Raw genomic sequence first — 21,282 nt, 5'->3', positions numbered from 1 at the left:
ACAGTAGTGGATTGCTTACGAGTAGATCTACTTTGAGCATTGCAAATCCTGTACCAAGCGTCCTTTAAATTTTCTTCCTCATTCTGCCTAAAATTGAGAACTTCATTCTCAGGGGTATCGTTTGGAGTGGTGGGTCTAGCCATTGATGGACTATCTCGCACACAAATGAGCAGGAAGAGAGAGTGAAACGGGCAAAAGAAAATGGCAAAGGAGAAAGGAAAATGAAAACGGCAAATGTGAAGTGGGGGAGAGGAAAATGAGACGCAACTGGCAAAAAAGTAAATGCAAGACATGAGTTTGTGAGACCTACTTGGATAGATCTATCCTTCCCCAGCAACGACGCCAGAAATACTTGTGCTAGTGCAACAAAAGACCTTCCAACGGTGCCAGAAACACGTGCTCACGGGAGACTGTTCTTCTCTTGATACTCTTGAGCAACGGCACCAGGAATCCTTCTGCTACGGCTACGCCTGAAGGGACTTCCTAGGCAAATATGCAAAGGATTCCCCCGTGGCCTTGGATCCTTGTGTTGGTGTTCCCTCGAAGCGGAAAGGGTGATGTAGCGCAGCGGTGGTAAGTATTTCCCTCAGTTTGAGAACCAAAGTATCGATCCAGTGAAGGAGTATCACAAGTACCTGCACAAAAACAAAAAGCTTGCTCCCAATGCTATGAAGGGGTTGTCAGCCCCTTATAGATTGTTTGCCAACTGAGAACTGAAAGCAACAAAGTAACAAAGCAAAGTAAAAGCAAAAGTGGAAACGATAGGTGTTAATAGACCTGGGGGTCGTAGTGTTCACTAGTGGCTTCTCTCATGAAAGCAAGTAGACGATGGGTGAACAAATTACTGTCGAGCAATTGATGGAACCGCGCAAAGTCGTGACGTCATCTATGGCAATGATTATATCTATAGGCATCATGTCCAAAACAGGTAGACCGATACTTTCTGCATCTACTACTATTACTCCACACGTCAACCGCTATCCAGCACGCATCTAGTGTATTAAGTCCAAAAGAACACAGTAACGCCTTAAGCAAGATGACATGATGTAGATGGACAATCTGATATCTACGACAAAGCCCAACTTGTTACCCTTGATGGCAACTACACGATGTGTGCCTTGCTGCCCCTACTGTCACTGGGAAAGGTCGCCACTCGGTAAGAACGGAAAACCAAGCACTTCTCCCATTGCAAGAATCATAGATCTAGTTGTCCAAACAAAACCCAAGACTTGGAGAGACTTACAAGGATATAAAATCACGCATATAAGAAATCAGCAAAGACTCAAATATATATCATAGATAATCTGATCACAAATCCACAATTCATCGGATCTCGACAAACACACCGGCAAAGAGGATTACATCGGATAGATCTCCATGAAGATCATGGAGAACTTTGTATTGAAGATCCAAGAGAGAGAAGAAGCCATCTAGCTACTAACTACGGACCCGTAGGTCTAAAGTGAACTACTCACGAGTCATTGGAGTGCCGATGATGTTGATGTAGAATCCCTCCAACTCCAAAGTCCCCTCCGGCAGGGCAACGGGAAGGGTCTCCAAATGGGATCTCGTGGAAACGGAAGCTTGCGGCGGCGGAAAAGTGTTTTCGTGGATTCCCTGATTTTTTTCCTGTATTTTAGGGAATATATAGGCGAAGGAGCTAGGTCAGGGGGCGCCAGGGAGGCCACAATCCTGCTAGCCGCCCCCCCCCCCTTGGTGGTTGCTACAGGGCTTGTGGGCCCCGTGTAGCTCTCCTGGCTTTGCCCTCAAGCCCCCTGATCTTCTTCCATTCGGGAAAATTTTATTTTGGGGATTTTATTCCGTTTGGACTCCGTTCCAAAATCAGATCTGAAAAGAGCCAAAAACACAGAAAAGATATAAAAGGTACATAAAACATCCAAAGATGACAAGATAACAGCATGAAACCATCAAAAATTATAGATACATTTGAGACGTATCTGGCATTTTCTCGATTGCATCAACCTTAGCCTTATCAACTTCAATACCTCTTTCAAAAATTTGATGTCCTAACACGATGCCCTCATTAACCATAAAGTGGCACTTCTCCCAATTCAAGACAAGATTGGTGTCGTTACATCTTTGCAAGACTCGATCAAGGTTGCTGAGGCAATCATCAAAATAAGACCCGTAAACGGAGAAGTCATCCATGAAAACCTCAACAATCTTTTCACAAAAGTCAGAGAATATAGCCATCATACATCTTTGAAAAGTGGCAGGTGCATTACATAAGCCAAAAGGCATATGTCTATAAGCAAAGGTACCGAAAGGGCGGGTGAAAGTGGTTTTCTCCTGATTAGATTGTGCAACTGGTATTTGGGAGAAACCAGAATAACCATCTAAAAAGCAGAAGTGTGTGTGTTTAGACAGCCTTTCTAGCATTTGGTCGATAAAAGGCAGAGGGTAATGATCTTTCCTAGTGGCCTTATTCAATTTCCTAAAATCGGTCACCATCCTATAGCCAGTAATAATCCTCTGAGGGATCAATTCATCCTTATCATTAGAGATAACGGTAATGCCTCCCTTCTTAGGGACGCAATGCACCGGACTCACCCAATCGCTATGAGCAACATGACAGATAATACCTGCTTCCAGGAGCTTTAGTATTTCTTTTCTTACTATCTCTTTCATCTTAGGATTCAATCTCCTTTGATGATCAGCAACTGGTTTGAAGTCAGGATCAGTTTTAATCTTGTGCTGGCATAGAGTGGGACTAATGCCCTTAAGATCATCAAGAGTATATCCAATAGGAGCACGATGCTTCCTCAGAATTTTTAGTAACTTCTTTTCTTCATGCTCTGAGAGGCTAGCACTAATAATAATAGGATATATCTCCTTTTCATCAAGATAAGCATACTTAAGAGTATCAGGCAACTGTTTAAGCTCGAACACAGGATCACCCTTTGGTGGGGGTGGATCCCCAAGCAGTTTAACAGGCAGATTATTCTTAAGGATAGGATATTGTTCTAAGACAACTCTATCTATTTCATCCCATTCATCCATATGCATATCATTTTCATGCGCAAGCAAGTATAGCTCTAAGGTATCAGTAGGAGGTACGGCAATAGAAGCTAAGGCAATAGTTTCATCCCTACTAGGAAACTCCTTTTCATGAGGTTGTCTACCAAACTTAGAGAAATTGAACTCATGTGGCACACCTTCAAAGCCAATAGTGACAGTTTGCTTCTCAAAATAAATATGACCATTGATAGTATTGAGGAAGGGTCTGCCAAATATGATGGGACAAAAGCTATATTGTGCGGTAGCAAGAACAAGGAAATCAGCAGGATACTTTGTTTTACCACACAAGACTTCAACATCCCTAACAATTCCCACATGGCGGATAGTATCTCTATTGGCAAGCTGAATAATGACATCAATAGGCTCTATCTCAACAGGTCCAATCTCATCTTTAATTTCATCATATAAGGATTGAGGTATTGCACTAACACTAGCTCCCACGTCACATAAGCCATGATAAAAATGATCTCCTATCTTAAGAGAAACAACAGGCATGCCAACAACACAACTATGTTTGTCTCTAGCGTGAGGTTTAGCAATTCTAGCAGCATCTTCACAGAAGTGAATATTATGTCCCTCAACATCGTCGGACATAAGATCTTTGATAATAGCAATGCTAGGTTCAACTCTAATTTTCTCAGGGGGTGTAGGTGTTCTAATGTAGCCTCTACGTATCACTGTTGAAGCTTTAGAATGATCCTTTATCCTAACAGGGAAAGGTGGTTTCTCAATGTAAGCACTGGGAACCACAGGATCATTATAGGCAATGACTTTCTCTTCAACTGGAGTGGGTTTAACTACATTGACTTCGAAAGGAGGATGATATTTAAACCACTTATATTTAGGGAGATTGATATGAGCAGAAAAGGATTCACACAATGAAGCTACTATCTTAGAGTCAAGTCCATACTTAGCGCTAAAGTGACAAAAAGTATTTGTCTCAACAAAGGATTTAACGCAATCAAACGTGAAATTCATACCTGACTCCTTACCTTCTTCAAGCTCCCAATCTTCAGAGTTGCGTTTAATTCTCTCCAATAAATTCCATTTGAAGTCAATATATCTCTTCATAAAAGAACTGGTACAAGAAGTGTCAAGCATGGTGCGATCATCATGAGAAAGCCAAGCATAGAAGTTCTGAATGATAATTTCTCTCGAGAGCTCATGATTGGGGCATGAATATAACATTTATTTAAGCCTCCCCCAAGCTTGAGCGATGCTTTCTCTGTCACGAGGCCAAAAAATATAAATATAATTCCGATCACGATGTACTAAATGCATAGGATAAAACTTTTGATGAAAGTCCAATTTCAACCGATTGTAGTCCCATGATCCTGTATCATCACATAGCCTATACCATGTCAAGGCCTTATCCTTCAAAGATAAAGGAAAGACCTTCTTCTTGACCTCATCCTCGGGCAAACCTGCAATCTTAAATAAACCACAAACTTCATCTACATAGATTAGATGCAAGTCTGGATGTGATGTTCCATCTCCTGTAAAAGGATTAGCCAGCAGTTTCTCAAGCATACCCGAAGGAAATTCAAAGCAAATATTTTCAGTAGGTGCAGAAGGTTGAGGTGCAACTCTTTGTGCTTCCGTTCATGGTGAAGATACCCCGAACAAGCCCCTCAAAGGATTAGTATCCACAGTGAGAAGTGAAAATAAATTTCAGCACACTATATGAATGTTTCCTTACCAAGTTGCACTTACCAAAGGCGCTTCACTCCCCGGCAACGGCGCCAGAAAAGAGTCTTGATGACCCACAAGTATAGGGGATCAATCGTAGTCCTTTCGATAAGTAAGAGTGTCGAACCCAATGAGGAGTAGAAGGATCTCACAAGTGGTTTTCAGCAAGGAAATATCTGCAAGCACTAAAATTATCGGTAACAAGTGATTGTGTGGTGAGATGATTCATAGCGAGCAACAAGTAAAAAAAGTAGAAACGGTGCAGCAAAGTGGCCTAATCCCTTTTGTAGCAAGCGACAAGCCTGGACAAAGTCTTATAGGAGGAAAAACGCTCCCGAGGACACACGGGAATTTCTGTCATGCTAGTTTCATCATGTTCATATGATTCGTGTTCGTTATTTTGATAGTTTGATCTGTGGGTGGACCGGCGCTAGGGTACTGCCCTTACTTGGACAAGCATCCCACTTATGATTAAGCCCTCCCGCAAGCATCCGCAACTACGAAAGAAGAATTAAGACAAAGTCTAACTGTAAGTGCATCTAGTGCCCCTTAGTGATTTTGGTGGTTTGAAGACTTATAGGTTAAGTATCTAATGTGTTTGTGAGTGTACACGGGATCTATAAGTCATTGAGTAGTTTGAGTTATTTGAAGAATATCGACCCCTAAAATATATGTCTTCAGTTGAAGAGATTGGTCTGAAGCTGAAGAAATGAATCACGAGGAATCTGCGATGAAATTGATATTCCTCATGAAGATACTGATATTGAGAAGTCCAGTGGTTCCTGAAGAAAATCACTCTAAAGAATTGAAGCATGAAGATTTACACTTTCTGTTTTACTTTCTTCACATTCGAGTAATAGGAACAGCGTACTGTTAAAGGGGGTCGAAGTTACACTATGGAATGAATTTCCTCATGATGCTCAACCCAAGCCTAATCCTACCAAAAGCCTCAAATGAGGAATACGAGTGACATGAGGACTCTCACAGTTGAGGGTTCCGACCGTTTCGATAGCCACGCCAAGTCACCGGTCTTATCCACTCCAACGGTCATATTACTTAAGGGCATTAGTGTCAAATCATGTCGGGATGCTCCGAGGCTATAAATAGCCACCCCCCACAACCACTAGCTGGTTGGCTGCTCCGTTAGAAACTGACACTTGTCATAAGAGCAACCCAATTCCTCAGAGTCTTCGAGAGTAATTCATCAGTGAGGAAATACACCACCCACCAAAACCACAAACGAAACCTAGTGATTGAGCATCACTGAAGAAGTTGTTCCTGTGTGGTACTGAAGCCTTTTACCTTTGAGGACTGTGCATCCTCCAGACGGTTAGGCGTCATGGTCTAGAGCTTTCCAACAGTCAATTGTGGATCGTCGGGTGACCAAGTTTGTGAGGGTTTGGAAGTCTGCCCTGAAGACTTACCACGAGTGTTGGGCGAGGACTGTGTGTTCTTAGCCCAAGGAGAATACGGTAGGGACTGTGTGTCCCGGGACTGTGTGTCCTTTAGTTTCAATACCAAGCCGCTCAAAACCAGATGTACAACTGTAACAACAGTTGGAATTGGGTCATCAACTACTGTCTTTGCTGTGAAACGGGTTCTAATTCCTCAACTCCTTACTTTCCTCAGATTATATGTTGATGACTTTCAGTGTTACTATTTGAAGAATTTGCTGAAGACTTTCTCTGAAATTCCTCAACCCCAAATTCTTCACGCTAGTTAATCCTCATCTATTTTCTACATGCCTGCTCACTGTGCAATCTGTTTTCACATTCCTCACACTGAAAAACCGCTGTTGTGAAACTTTGCACTTATGATCCTTTACTGTTTCTGCTGTAAGTTAGTCATTAGTGAGGAATTTCCTCAAAAGGAATTTCCTTAGTGATGAAATTCTAAAAATCTCCTGTTCACCCCCCCCCCTCTAGTCGATATAACGCACTTTCAATTACTCAAAGGTTTTTCTTCACACAAAATTCCAAGTCTCCATATGTTTGTATGCTCATAAAGGCTCTTGCCCGTGGGATCCCTATGAATGGATCTGACTACTGATCTCTGGTTCGTATCAAATTGTAAAGCTCTAAGATTATAGACAAATTGGTCATGCACACTTGTAATTATGGGTCATAACTAAATCCTTCAATTAAATATGATCTTTGAAAACATATTTTTGTATGTATACAACATAAGCATTTCTTAAACTCACCATATATTCATTCTTATCAATGCATGGGAAGGTAATATTTTTAATGGGGACAATTAGGCTTTTGCACTTAGATGTGCGAGCCCATGGGTTTTGGCCTTTCTTTTAGGTTCTCCTCAGTTTTCTGATGACTAACTTACAGCGGAAACAGTAAAGGATCAGAAGTGCAAAGTTTCACAACAGCAGTTTTTCAGAGTGAAGAATGTGAAAACAGATTGCACAGTGAGCAGGCACGCACAATTCAGATGAGGACTAACTGACGTGAAGAATTTGGGGTTGAGGAAATTCAGAGAAAGTCTTCAGCAAATTCTTCAAACAGTCACAGTGGAAATCATCAATACATAATACAGGGAAAGTAAGGAGTTGAGGAATTAGAACCCGTTTCTCAGTGAAAACAGTCGTTGATGACCCAGTTCCAACTGCTGTGACAGTCGTACATCTGGTTTGGAGTGGCTTGGTATTGAAACCAAAGGACACCCAGTTCTCGGACACACAGTCCCTACCGTATTCTCCTTGAGCTAAGGACACACAGTCCTCGCCCAACACTCATGGTAAGTCTTCAGGGCAGACTTCCAAACCCTCACAAACTTGGTCACCCGACGATCCACAATTGACTGCTGGAAAGCTCTAGACCATGACACCTAACCGTCTGGAGGATGCACAGTCCTCAAAGGTAAAAGGCTTCAGTCCCACACAGGAACAACTTCTTCAGTGATGCTCAATCACTAGGTTTGGTTTGTGCTTTCGGTGGATGGTGTATTTCCTCACTGATGAATTACTCCCGAAGGCTCTGAGGAATTGGGTTGCTCTTATGACAGGTGTCAGTTTCTAACGGAGCAGCCAACCAGCTAGTGGTTCTCGGGGGTGGCTATTTATAGCATGGGAGCATCCCGACATGATTTGACACTAATGCCCTTAAGTAATATGACCGTTGGAGTGGATAAGACCGGTGACTTGGCGTGGCTATCGAAACGGACGGAACCCTCAACTGTGAGAGTCCTCATGTCACTCGTATTCCTCATTTGAGGATTTTGGTAGGATTGGGCTTGGGTTGAGCATCATGAGGAAATTCATTCCATAGTTTAACTTCGACCCCCTTTAACAGTACGGTGTTCCTATTACTCGAATGCGAATAAAGTAAAACAGAAAGTGTAAATCTTCATGCTTCAATTCTTCAGAGTGATTTTCTTCAGGAACCATCGGACTTCTCAATATCAGTATCTTCATGAGGAATATCAATTTCATCGCAGATTCCTCGTGATTCATTTCTTCAGCTTCAGACCAATCTCTTCGACTGAAGACATATATTTGTAGGGGTCGATATTCTTCAAATAACTCAAACTCCTCAATGACTTATAGATCCTGTGTACACTCACAAACACATTAGATACTTAACCTATAAGTCTTCAAACCACCAAAATCACTAGGGGGCACTAGATGCACTTACAATCTCCCCCTTTTTGGTGGTTGATGACAATTAGGTTAAGTCTTCAACAGGGATCAAAAATATGAAGTGTAAATGCTCATTTGAGTAATTTGGAATCAAGATTCAGAGAGACTCCCCCTGAAGATGTGCATATCTTGAGGATTTTGCTTTTTACAGCAGATGCACATTGCTGATTTATATCATGGAGATCTCCCCCTGAGTCTTGTAAATCATGCATACATGTAACATATCATATGAAGAAAATGTAGATGCATGATGACAAATGGTATGTGACGAATTCCAGCATGCGTGCATTAAAACTTGAGGAATAAGCATGTGAAGAAAAACGTTCAAAAGCGTCAGAGTACCATCGGGCTTAAGTTACAACTCATTACATAAAAACTTCAGAAGAGCCAAGAGTTTGTAACTTAAATATATTTCATAAGCCCCAAAAATATCCCGCTTGAAGACTAACTCTCAAGTTTCTCCCCCTTTGTCATCAAGTGACTAAAAGGGACAAACTGAGGACTAACGCCCGTGAAGACTTCACTTCTTGGCGGTTGAGGAAGAGTTGTGATGCTTCTTGGGAGTAGTCTTCTTCCTTGGACCGGTAGCAGTGTCGAGCTGTTCTTCATCAGTTTCAGCAGTGCGGAATGAAGAAAAGGAGCTGTCTTCAAGGTCTGGCACTGGAATAGGCCTGAACTTCTTCTTGGGAGGCCACGACCATTCAAAGTCTCGCTCAAAGTCCATTTCTTCAAGCTCAGTCTGAGTCTTCATATGTGCAAGTGTAGCCCAGGTGCGATCGAAAACCTCATGCAGATAGTGATGGTTGAGCTTCACAGAGTTATGTGTTTCAGTGAGGGTTTGCACAATGGCGCCAAACTGGCGTTTGACTCATTTCTGGTTGTGATCCACCTTCTGGTGAAGACTGAGGAGGAGCTCTCTGGTATTCATCACGCGAGGAGGAACGGGGCTTGCCGGACGAGTCTCAGTATCATCCCATGAAGAATAAGCTTCTGGCTCTCTGAACTGGCCATCAAGGGGCCTACTGCCTTCTTCAATCACAGATTTGCCTTTTCCTTCAATGGACTCGAAAGTCTTCTAGTTGACACGGATAGGAGGCATATAACCAACATGGTTCTGGAAATCAGCGTGGAAGTTGATGCCTCTCCTTGTCGTGATAAATCTCATGATCCATGGGGCATATATCTTGTGATCAAAAGGGCACATATCATTGTCGGCCAAAGTCCTCATGAATAAATCATGGATGTTGATAGGAATACGATGAATGATGTTGAATAGGATATTCTTCATGAGGCCTACAACATCTTCTTCATCGTCATGGCCTTTGATCGGCGCGAGCACACTGCAGAGGATTCTGTAGACAGACCTGGGTGTGTACTTGAGCTCGTGGACGAGGAAGGTTGTTCTCGGAGATTTTCCTTCAGCCAAAGGTTTCATGAGGACTTCCATCATTCCATTTGGCAGCTCACGCTCGCCATAAAGCTTCACAGCCTCATCTGAGGGAATTGGTACTGGCAGTTCTCTGAGGAGTTCAGTAGCAGGAGCCTTGTAGTGAGTATTTTGTGACATCCAGTCAAACACCCAAGTGTTAATGTCTCCAGGGTTGCCAGATATGTGAAGAGTGGCATAGAACTGAAGAACTAACTCGCTGTTCCAGTCAGATATGTCGGAGCACATTGGGAGTAAACCTGCATCATGGAGTACACTGAGGACTGGCTCCAGGCATGGTATTGCTTCAAGTTCAACATGAGGAATATGCCTGTGCTGGAATATCTTGTTTCGTCCACATAGCATAGAGGCATAGTAATTCATCTGAGTCCTAGTCCAAAACTTCAAATGCCTCATTTGAGGCTTGTCATATGGGTTCTCTCCAATAAAGTACATGCGTTCCTCAAAGAAAATTTCCTTTTGAAACTTTGGACGCTTGGAGAATGGCTGACGCTGAACTGGTTGAAGATTTTGCTGAGGAATAGGAGGGGAGACAACAATGGCAGTCTCTGGGTTGAGCACGACGAATGCATTGTCTTGGTCAGGTGCATTTTCCTCAGTATTTTCCTTAGGGTGAGGAATTTCAGCAGTTGGTACTTCAGGCTGAGGAGATGGTGCTTGCTGAGCGTCAGGCTAAGGAGCTTCCTCTGGCTGTGCTTCAGGCTGAGGAATTTCTTCTTCTTGCTCAGTTGGAGGAGTTGGATCAGCCTGTTCCTCATCTTGAGGATTCTGCTCAGAGCGTTGAATTTCATCATCTTGACGATTTTCAGTTTGTTCTTCCTCAGCTAGCTTGGTGGCAGAGGCAGTTTCATCAGCGGGTGCAGCTGATGCTTGAACATTGTCTTTCTGAGGAATGAAAGGCTGAGGATTGTCGTCTATCTGAATTTCCTCGTCAGTGTGTTCCTCAGAGGCGGCATCTTTCATTTCCCCATCTGCCTTTTTCGCTGGATCATCAATGATGACCATTTCATAGGAAGGAGCGACATTCAGGGGCACAGGGTCCAGAGGAACAGCTTCTTCAAGTGCTTTGAGGCGCTTTGCCTCTGTTTCTTCTTCTGCTGAGGAGGCCTTTCTCTTTTTGGCTTCCTTTTCAGCAACCTTGGTTTTCTTCACGCCTGATGCAGACGGAGTCATCTTCTTCACCGTTGAAGCTTTTGGTGAAGGGGTTCTCTTGACGGATTCTTCAGCTGCTATTGGGGAACCAGCTGGAACAGAGTCATCAGCTTGCTTTGGCGAAGCAGCTGGGTCAGGGACAGTCTCATCAGCGGCAGCAAATTCATCAGCTGGAGTTTGCATGATTATTTCTTCAATAGCCGGTTTATCAACACGACGCTCTTGGTGTACTTCCTCGGCTTGAGGAGTTTCCTCATCATGAGGAGATTCATCTGCTGGTTCCTCAATCACGGGCTGAGGAGTTGGTGCTGGGGGTGCAGCCTTCTTGTTGTAGTCATCAACAGCTTTAGTGGCCAGCTTGATGAAATTGCTCTTGAGACTCTTACGATCTGTCAGCTTGGAGTACTTGTCAGTCAATTTCTTCAGCTCTGCCTGTGTTGATACCAGTGCATCAGGAGTCAATTTGAGGAGATTCTGCTTCTGTACTGGTTTCTCTTGAGGCTTTGGAGGTGGAGCTGAGGATTTTGGAGCTGAGGAGATTGGTACTGAGGGCTTTGGCACTGATGGTTTTGGTGTTGAAGGTTTTGGTGCTGAAGGTCTTGTGACTGAAGCCTGAGCAGACTTCTCTTGAAGCTTTGCAGCCCTTGGCTTTGATGGCACAGACTGCATTTGAGGAATTTCTGAGGCACAGGTTTCTGCGGCAGAGGAAGTAGCAACAGATGAGGATTCACTGAATTTCCTCACTGCAGCTTCTGCCTGCTTTTTGAGCTTATCCAGATGCTTTTCCTTCTCATCTGGATAGTCATCAATAGTCATGAGGCTTGAGCGATGTGCTAGTTGATGATCCTCAAGTGGGGCCCTTCTGCCAGGGGGCTTTAGAGCGAATTTCTTCGCATATTTGGGAGTCACAAACCTGTATTCCTTCCATTCCTTCGCCCATCGATGTTCTATCTTCTGCAGCCGTATCTTTCTCTTGTCCATTGTCTCATTTTCATCACGTGTGCAATAGTCCAAGTAAATATACTCACGGATATCCACAGCTGTGTTTTGCTCAAGTTTCTTTCCTCCCTTCTGTTTTCTGTCTTCCTCCATTTTCTTCAGTTGATGAGATTGAACTCTTGAGGATTCTGATGAGACTTGAAGAGTTTCTTCCAGAAACGCTGCAAATGAGTTAATGTGATGAGAACCGAGAGATTCATCAGCTGACATGTGTGTACCTGTGAACAGAGTATAGTTGCGAGGAATTTGGAGAGGTCTTATGTGTTCTCTGATTTGAAGAAAATGAAAAAGTTTGACAGTTTGAGGAATATAACCAGTGGTTGAGGAATTTGCCTAAGCATACTGTTCTTGGGTTCCAGAGTTGTACAGATCCGAAAATTCACACAATTGAGGAATCTCGTGAAAATCTTAGATGCTTAGCATAGTTCATCAATGATGTGGTGATAGGCAGTGTTTGAGGAATCAAGTGCTTATCGTTTCTTAAGGAAAAACAGATTTCACATAGAAGATGTAAAATTTTAGATCTAACTTGCTGTAAAAATGGGATATATTTACCCTAGAAGGTGCGCACGAAGAACACAGAAAGGTGTGTGTGGAGAATCTCTTCGGTCGCGTGTCCAATGCACCCTAACCCGGCGACAGAGGACGTCTACGGCGGCGGCGGATGAAGATGGTCCAACTCCGGCGTGGTTCCGGCGACGGAGAAGTCGAGGCAGTGAAGCTCTTCCTCACCGGCGACGAGACTACCAGCGATGGCGCTAGGGTTCGGTGGTGTATGTTGTGGCAGGAGAGCGATGGAGCGAATAAGAGTATGCCGAGGGGGATAAGGACATATTTATAGCCAAAAGTTACTGTTGGCGCGAGAATTTCGGACCAAACAGCCCCTGCCTCTACGTCTCTGCATGACACGTGTAGCTCCCGAACGATGCGGTGGAGATAGTGGAGATCGTGGTTATCAGATCGTGGGAAGTGGGGTTCAGTTACTGTGTATTAAAGAAATAATTTTTGAAGATTTGAGGATTTTCGTTACAAAATCATCAGCTGACAAGGACGCAGTGAGGATTTTGAACAAAGTTTCAAGTAGAACGCATATGAAGAATTGAATAGACTGGATGAGTATATCATAGAGGGAAAGTAGGGTCCGATCACATTCACTTAGCAGAAATATCAACTTGAATAAATAGCAATAAGTGAATGTTGTTGAGGACTTGAAATCACAGTCTATCTAGTCAAAAGAAAGTCATCAAGTGTTTTTGAAGATTTTGTAATAAATCATCACAATGAAGAACAGTTGTTTTGAAGAAAAACACATTTTGAGGAAATAGAACATTTGAAGAAAATCAACTTGAGGAATTTCACATTGGACGGTGGTGTGACCCACCATATAAGAATGTTGATTACAGACGCCGTGTACAATTGTCGTAGGGCCCTGAGAATCAATTTCTTTGTTAATTTCTTCACATTCAGAGTGACATTCTTCATTAGTTGAAGAAAACCGATTCATCATGTGTTGCACATCTAAGTCATCAACTTTGCATAAGTGTTAGGATGTGTGCATGTTTTTACAAAACATTTGAAGATTCTAAGATATTTAGCTCACACCGCAACTTGCAAAACCTTTTCTCATCCAAGGGCTTAGTGAAGATATCTGCCAGTTGATCATCAGTCTTCACATGGTCAATGAGGATATTGCCCTTGAGGACATGGTCCCAAAGAAAATGATGACGAATCTAGATGTGCTTGGTCTTCGAGTGTTGTACTGGGTTGTATGCAATCTTGATAGCACTCTCATTGTCACAGTAGAGAGGCACATTCTTCATGTTGATGCCATAGTCCTTGAGGGTTTGCTTCATCCATAGCAATTGAGCACAACATGAACCAGCAGCAATGTACTCAGCTTCGGCAGTGGAGAGTGATACGCAGTTCTGCTTCTTTGAGGACCAGCAAACTAGTGATCTTCCGAGGCAGTGGCATGTGCCAGAAGTTGACTTACGATCCACACGGTCACCAGCATAGTCTGAATCAGAATACCCTACCAAATGAAGATTGGATCCCTTGGGATACCATAATCCTAGTGTTGGTGTGTGAGCTAAGTATCGAAGAATATGTTTCACAGCCTTATGGTGTGATTCCTTCGGTTTTACTTGAAAACGTGCACACATGCAAACACTAAGCCTTATATCTGGGCTAGATGCACATAGATACAATAAAGAGCCAATCATATAACGATATACCTGCTGATCAAAGTCTTTACCATTTTCATCAGTGTCGAGGTGGCCGTTGGTAGGCATTGGAGTCTTGGAACCTTTGCATTCATGCATGTCGAATTTCCTCAGAACATCCTTGAGGTATTTCTCCTGTGATATGAAGATTCCATTTCTTTGTTGACGAATTTGAAGACCTAAGAAGAATTTCAGCTCCCCCATCATGGATATCTGATATTCTTCACTCATCATGTAGGCAAATTCATCACTGTATCGTTTGTCAGTACAGCCAAATATGATATCATCGACATATATTTGACATACAAATAGCTCATTATCATAGGATTTTGTGAAAAGAGTTGGATCGAGTGAACCAGGTTTGAAGCCTTTCTTCATGAGGAATTCCTTCAATGTATCGTACCATGCCCGAGGGGCTTGCTTGAGACCATAAAGAGCCTTTTTGAGTCTGAAGACTTTGTCTGGATTCTTTGGATCCTCAAAACCTGGGGGCTGAGCAACATATACTTCTTCCTCAAGCTTACCATTGAGGAATGCACTTTTCACATCCATTTGATATAAAATGATGTTATGATGATTAGCATAAGCAAGTAGTATTCGAATAGCTTCAAGTCTAGCAACAGGTGCAAAAGTTTCATCGAAATCTATTCCTTCAACCTGGGTGTAGCCTTGGGCTACAAGTCGTGCCATGTTCCTCACCACTTGACCATCCTCATCTTGCTTGTTTCGGAAAATCCACTTGGTGCCGATGATGTTGTGCTTGCGAGGATCTAGTCGTTTGACGAGCTCCCATATGTTATTCAGCTTGAATTGAAGAAGTTCGTCTTGCATAGCTTGGATCCACTCTGGTTCCAGAAAAGCCTCAACAACTTTTGAGGGTTCTGTGATGGATACAAAGGAAAAATGCCCACAAAAGTTAACTAAGTGTAAAGCTTTTGAGCGAGTGAGAGGACCTGGCGCGTTGATGTCGTTGAGGATTTTGTCAAGTTCTACTTCGTTTGCAATCCTTGGATGAGCAGGTTGAGGATTTTGTCTTGTTTGAGGAAGTGGTGCTGGTGCAATTTTCTCAGGAGCATCTTCTTGATTTTTATCAGTGATGGGTATCGTTTCTTCACCAATTTCCTCAGTGGGGACAATGTCTTCAGTAGGCTTGAGCTTTATTGCTTCCTCAGGAGACAGCTTATCTGGATCAGAAGGAAATTGCTCTCTTTGCGAGCCATGAGTTTCATCGAACCGCACATCTACAGTCTCAACAACTTTGTTGTGATAGTTGTTGAAGAATCTGTAAGTGTGCGAGTCCTTTCCATAACCGAGCATAAAACCTTCATGTGCCTTAGGTGCAAATTTTGAGCTATGGTGAGGATCTCTAATCCAGCATTTTGCACCGAATACTTTGAAATAACTTACATTGGGTTTCTTGTTAGTGAGGAGTTCATATGAGGTTTTCTTGAGGAATTTGTGAAGATATACCCTGTTGATGATATGGCATGCAGTGTTGATTGCTTCAGGCCAAAAGCGACGAGGAGTCTGATATTCTTCAAGCATAGTTCTTGCCATTTCAACCAGAGTCCTGTTCTTCCTTTTGATGACACCATTCTGCTGAGGAGTATAAGGAGCAGATAATTCATGAGTAATACCGAGTTCATCAAGATAATCATCAAGACCAGTGTTTTTGAACTCAGTTCCATTATCACTCCTGATATGTTTGATCTTTATGCCAAAGTTCGTTGAGGCCCTTGAAGAAAATCGTTTGAAGATTTCCTGCACTTCAGTTTTATACACTATGATATGCACCCAAGTATATCTGGAATAATCATCAACTATGACGAAGCCATATAATGATGCTGCATTGTTTAGTGTGGCATAGTGAGTAGGTCCAAATAAATCCATATGAAGCAATTCGAATGGACGTGTAGTGGTCATGATAGTCTTAGAGGGATGCTTGGATCTAGTCATTTTCCCATATTCACAAGCACCGCAGAGATGATCCTTGAGGAATTTGACTGATTCGATGCCGATGACATGCTTCTTCTTCGCGAGCGTGTGCAAATTCCTCATGCCTGCATGACCTAGTCTTCGGTACCACAACCATCCTTCTGAGGTTTTCGCTAGTAACCAAGTGGCTGGTTGAGGACCTGTAGAGAAATCAACAATGTACAAATCCCCCCTTCTTACACCTTTGAAGACTTTGGATCTGTCAGATTCCATGATGACTACACATCTATATCTACCAAAGATAACAATCATATCAAGATCACAAAGCATCGAGACTGACATAAGGTTAAAACCAAGGGATTCAACAAGCATCACTTTGTCCATATGCCTATCCTTGGAAATAGCCACTTTGCCAAGTCCCAATACCTTGCTTTTACCTTTGTTAGCATATGTGATTTGCTTCAGAGGTGATGGAGTTAGTGGCATATTCATCAGTAAGCTTTTATCACCAGTCATGTGATGTGTGCAGCCATTATCAAGAACCCACTCAGTATTCTTGGGCTTGTCATCCTGGAGATGAATTAGTACAGCTTACCATCTCATATGCTTCAGATTTGAAGAATATGATACTAATTTCATCAGATTAGTAATTTCATCATAACAGAAATGTAAGGACGTGTGAAATATTTCTATTTCATCAATCATTAGCTTGCGTCCTATCAAGCATTTCCTCAGGTCTCCAGCAAATTCTTCATATGATGATTTTCATCTGGAGACCTGACCTGCAGAAGTGATTAGTTCGATTTCTTCACCACCCACATCTGAAGGGGTGGCAAAGCATTCATCATCCTGTGAACACCATATGACAAAGGTGGCATTGAAGCCAATGCACTTCTCTTAACAGTAGGGGGGTTAAAGTACTCATATGAATATGCAGAGAATTGGTTAGAGGATTTATGAACATAATGATTTGAGGAGTAACGCTCATATTCATATTCCTTGTAGTTTCCCAGCACGTTAGACGCATTAGCACGGGTACGAGCATAGTTTTGACCAGTTGAGGATTTTGATCCTCTTGAAGACTTTGGTCCTCCTCGGGAATTTGATCTGGGGTTCAGATTCTTCGGTGGTGGTATCATGAGGACATTCACCTGAAGATTTTCAAGACAGCTTTTGGGAACCCAGATTTTCCACAAGGGAGGGCCATTCCTGCAGTTAGTTCCAACATATCGAGCAAATACTTCACCAGATTGATTTTTGAACAGTTTATAGTTGGAGTCAAATGACTCATCTGAGGAATAGGATAATTCACATGAAAAGCCAGTTATATTAGATGGATCAAAAGGAGGCCCAGTAGCAGCAACCCATGAGGTTTTGGGATACTGCTCAGGTTTCCAATAGGATCCATCAGCATTTAATTTCCTCTCAAAGGCAATTCCTTCTTTCCTCGGGTTCCTGTTCAAGATCTGCTTTTTGAGCACATCACAAAGGGTTTGATGTCCTTCGAGACTTTTGTATATGCCTGTCACGTACAATTCCTTCAACCCTGCATTTTCATGAGTAACATTTGTGTTTTCTTCAAGTGAGGAAATAGACACAACAGGTACAGTTGAAGAATTTGTAGCAATGGTAGCATTTGATGATTCTGGTGAGGAATTAGCAGTTTCACGTTCAATGCATTTAAGACATGGAGGAATAAATTCAACTTGACCAGCGTTGATCTGTTTAGCTAGTAATGAATCATTTTCCATTCGAAGATCATCATGAGACATCCTCAGCTTCTCAAGATCAAGCTTCCTTTGAAGAAATTCATAGGAAAGCTTATCATGATCAGTGAGGAGTGTACCATAACGATCCTGAAGATTATCAAATCTAGACTTAAGACTTTTCACATCATCAGTGAGGATTTGGGTAAGGTTCATTTCATCATTCAACAGATCATCACTTTTATCTAGCAGTTTCTGAAGCTTTTCCAGAGCAGTTTGTTGTTTAGTGGCAATGATAGCAAGTTTACTCTAACTGGGTTTCTTATAATCATTAGGTTCACAGTCACTTGAATCAGAGGAGGAGGCATTATTTGGTACCTTCGAACCTTTTGCCATGAAGCAATAGGTTGGAGTGAGGTCATCAGCATAGTCATCAATATGGATGGTGCAATCATTTTCTTCAAGATTGAAGATTGACTTGCTGACGAACGTGGTTGCCAGTGCAAGACTAGCCTGTCCGGATTCTGAGTCTTCATCAGAACCCTCTTCTTCATCACATTCCTCTGATTCTGCCTCGGAATCCATTTCCTTGCCAATAAGTGCCCGAGCCTTTCTGAAACTAGTCTTCTTGTGTGATGAGGGCTTTGAAGATGAGGATTTTGACGATTTCTTCTTCTTCTTCGAGTTATTAGAACTGCCATCCTTGTATTTCTTCTTCTTTGATTCCTTTCCCCAACGGGGACAATCAGCAATGTAATGACCTGATTTCTTCCACTTGTGACAGGTTCGTTTCTTGTAGTCCTCAGATGAAGATTCTGATTTCCTCATGTCTCTTCTTGAAGATTTACCGAACTTGCCACGTCGTGTAAATCTCTGGAATTTCCTCACGAGCATTGCAAGCTCCTGTCCAAATTCTTCAGGGTCGCAAATGTTGTCATCTGTGTCTTCTTCTTCAGATGAGGAAATTGCTCTAGCCTTCAGTGCACGTGGTCTAGAATAGCTTGGTCCATATAGATCTCTATTTTCTTCTAGCTGGAATTCATGAGTATTTAGCCTTTCAAGTATATCAGCTGGATCAAGCATCTTGTAGTCTGGTCTTTCTTGAATCATTAGAACTAAAGTATCAAATGAAGAATCCAAAGATCTCAGCAGTTTCTTCACAACTTCGTGATTAGTGATGTCTCGAGCTCCCAGTGCTTGCAGTTCATTTGATATGTCAGTGAGGCGATCAAAGGTGTCTGGGCAGCTTTCATTGTCATGTCTCTTGAAGCGATTGAAGAGATTGCGAAGAATATCAACACGAGAGTCACCCTGGGTTGATACTCCTTCATTAACCTTGCACAGTCTCTCCCAGATCAGTGTTGGAGAGCCCAAAGCACTTACACTTCCAAACTGGCCTGGGCTCAGAAGGCCACAGATGATGTTCTTCGCTTGAGAATCGAGTTGCTTGAATTTCTTCACATCAACCATAGTGACACTGGCAGAGATGATGGGGACGCCATGTTCCACAATATACCAGAGATCATTATCAATAGCTTGTAGATGCATTTGCATTTTGTTCTTCCAGAAGGGAAAGTTCTTTCCTTCGTAGGTAGGACATGTTGCAGTCACCTTAAACATGCCTGCAGTCGACATAACTAAAACTCCAGGTGGTTAAACCAAAATCACACAGAACAAGGGAGTACCTTGCTCTGATACCAATTGAAAGTGCGTTATATCAACTAGAGGGGGGTGAATAGGAGATTTTTACTAACCATAGCATTAAACTAGTGGATCCAAATCAGCACCTTACGAAGCAATGCATAAACTAGGGTTTAAGCTTCTGTCACTCTAGAAACCCATCATCTACTTACTACTTCCCAGTACATCCCTCTAGGCCCAAATAATGGTGAGGTGTTATGTAGTCGACGTTCACATAACACCACTAGAGGAAAAACAAAGTACAACACATCAAAATATCGAACGAATACCAAATTCACATCACTACTATTAGCATGACTTATCCCATGTCCTCAGGAAAAAAGTAAGTACTCACAAAGCATAATCATATTCATGACCAGAGAGGTAATGAGTAGCATCAAGGATCTGAACATAAACTCTTCCACCAAGTAATCCCACTAGCATCAACTACAAAGAGTAATTAACACTACTAACAACCTTACAAGTACCAATCGGAGTCGCGAAACGGAGATTGGTTACAAGAGATGAACTAGGGTTTGGAGATGAGATGGTGTTGATCAAGATGTTGATGCTGAAGAGTCCCCTCCGATGAGAGGAGTGTTGGTGATGACGATGGCAATGATTTCCCCCTCCGGGAGGGAAGTTTCCATGGCAGGATCGTCCTGCCGGAGCTCTAGATTGGTTCTCCTCAAGTTCCGCCTCGTGGCGGCGGCGAATCCACGAAAAATCTCCTCCCTAATTTTTTTCTGGACGAAACCCTTCATATAGCAGAAGAGGGGGCCAGTGGGCCAACAGGCTGCCCACAAGCCCCCTTGGCCACCTTCTGGCGCACCTCTCGCGCTTCTTCGGCCCAGTATTTTTTATAAATCCGGGAAAAAATCCTCATTGATTTTTACGGCGTTTGGAGTTGCGCAGAATAGGTATATCAACTTTGCTCCTTTTTCAGGCCAGAATTCCAGCTGCCGGCATTCTCCCTCTTCATGTAAACCTTGCAAAATAAGAGAGAAAAGGCATAAGTATTGTACCATGAAGTGAAATAACAGCCCAAGAAGCGATAAATATCAACATGAAAACATGATGCAAAATGGACGTATCAATCTCATGCTGGACATTGACCATCTCCACGCGAAGCTTTACTAGTTATGCGTTGCGCTCCTCCTGGATCTCCGTAGTGACATGACCCTCCAAGAGCTTGGTCATCTCAGCCATTACAGCTGGTTCAAGAGCTGCGGATCCAACGTATGATGGAAAAATTCTTTTATAAAAGAATGGTCGTTCATGGCTTGAGCCGGAGTTTTGCCTGATCTACTGGCGCCGGCGGTGGCTTCTGCCTCCGATGGGCCTAGAGACGCCACGGTGCCTTCCATGTAGACGGTGACCTGTCGAGGCGGCTCACAAGATTCCTTGGCGGCTTCTGTCTCCCGAAAGCCCCCAAGTCCCCCATCATAGAGAGGACAGATTAATTCGGTGTCTCCCATCGACAACTCGCCATTGGTGTTGATGAGGTGTCCACGTGAAGTAACGACTCATTCGGGAGGACGATTCCTTGAGTGAAGCCGACGAAAATGTGACGCCGGCCGACTTGACGCTGGCAGGGTTGGGTGTACCGAGCCGACTCGACGATGTCGGTGAAGGTGTCCGACTCGGGTACTAGCACGCCGATTTTGCCGATGAAGATGTGGATCTTGCCTAAGGGGACCTGCTACCCCGACTCGATTGAGCCGGCCTCGAGGCCCCAACCTATTTTGTAGATGTTGAGCT

The sequence above is a fragment of the Hordeum vulgare genome, chromosome 3H (assembly GCF_904849725.1).
Source record: "Hordeum vulgare subsp. vulgare chromosome 3H, MorexV3_pseudomolecules_assembly, whole genome shotgun sequence".
Taxonomy (NCBI): Eukaryota; Viridiplantae; Streptophyta; class Magnoliopsida; order Poales; family Poaceae; genus Hordeum; species Hordeum vulgare.
Note: the sequence above shows the minus strand (reverse complement) of the source record.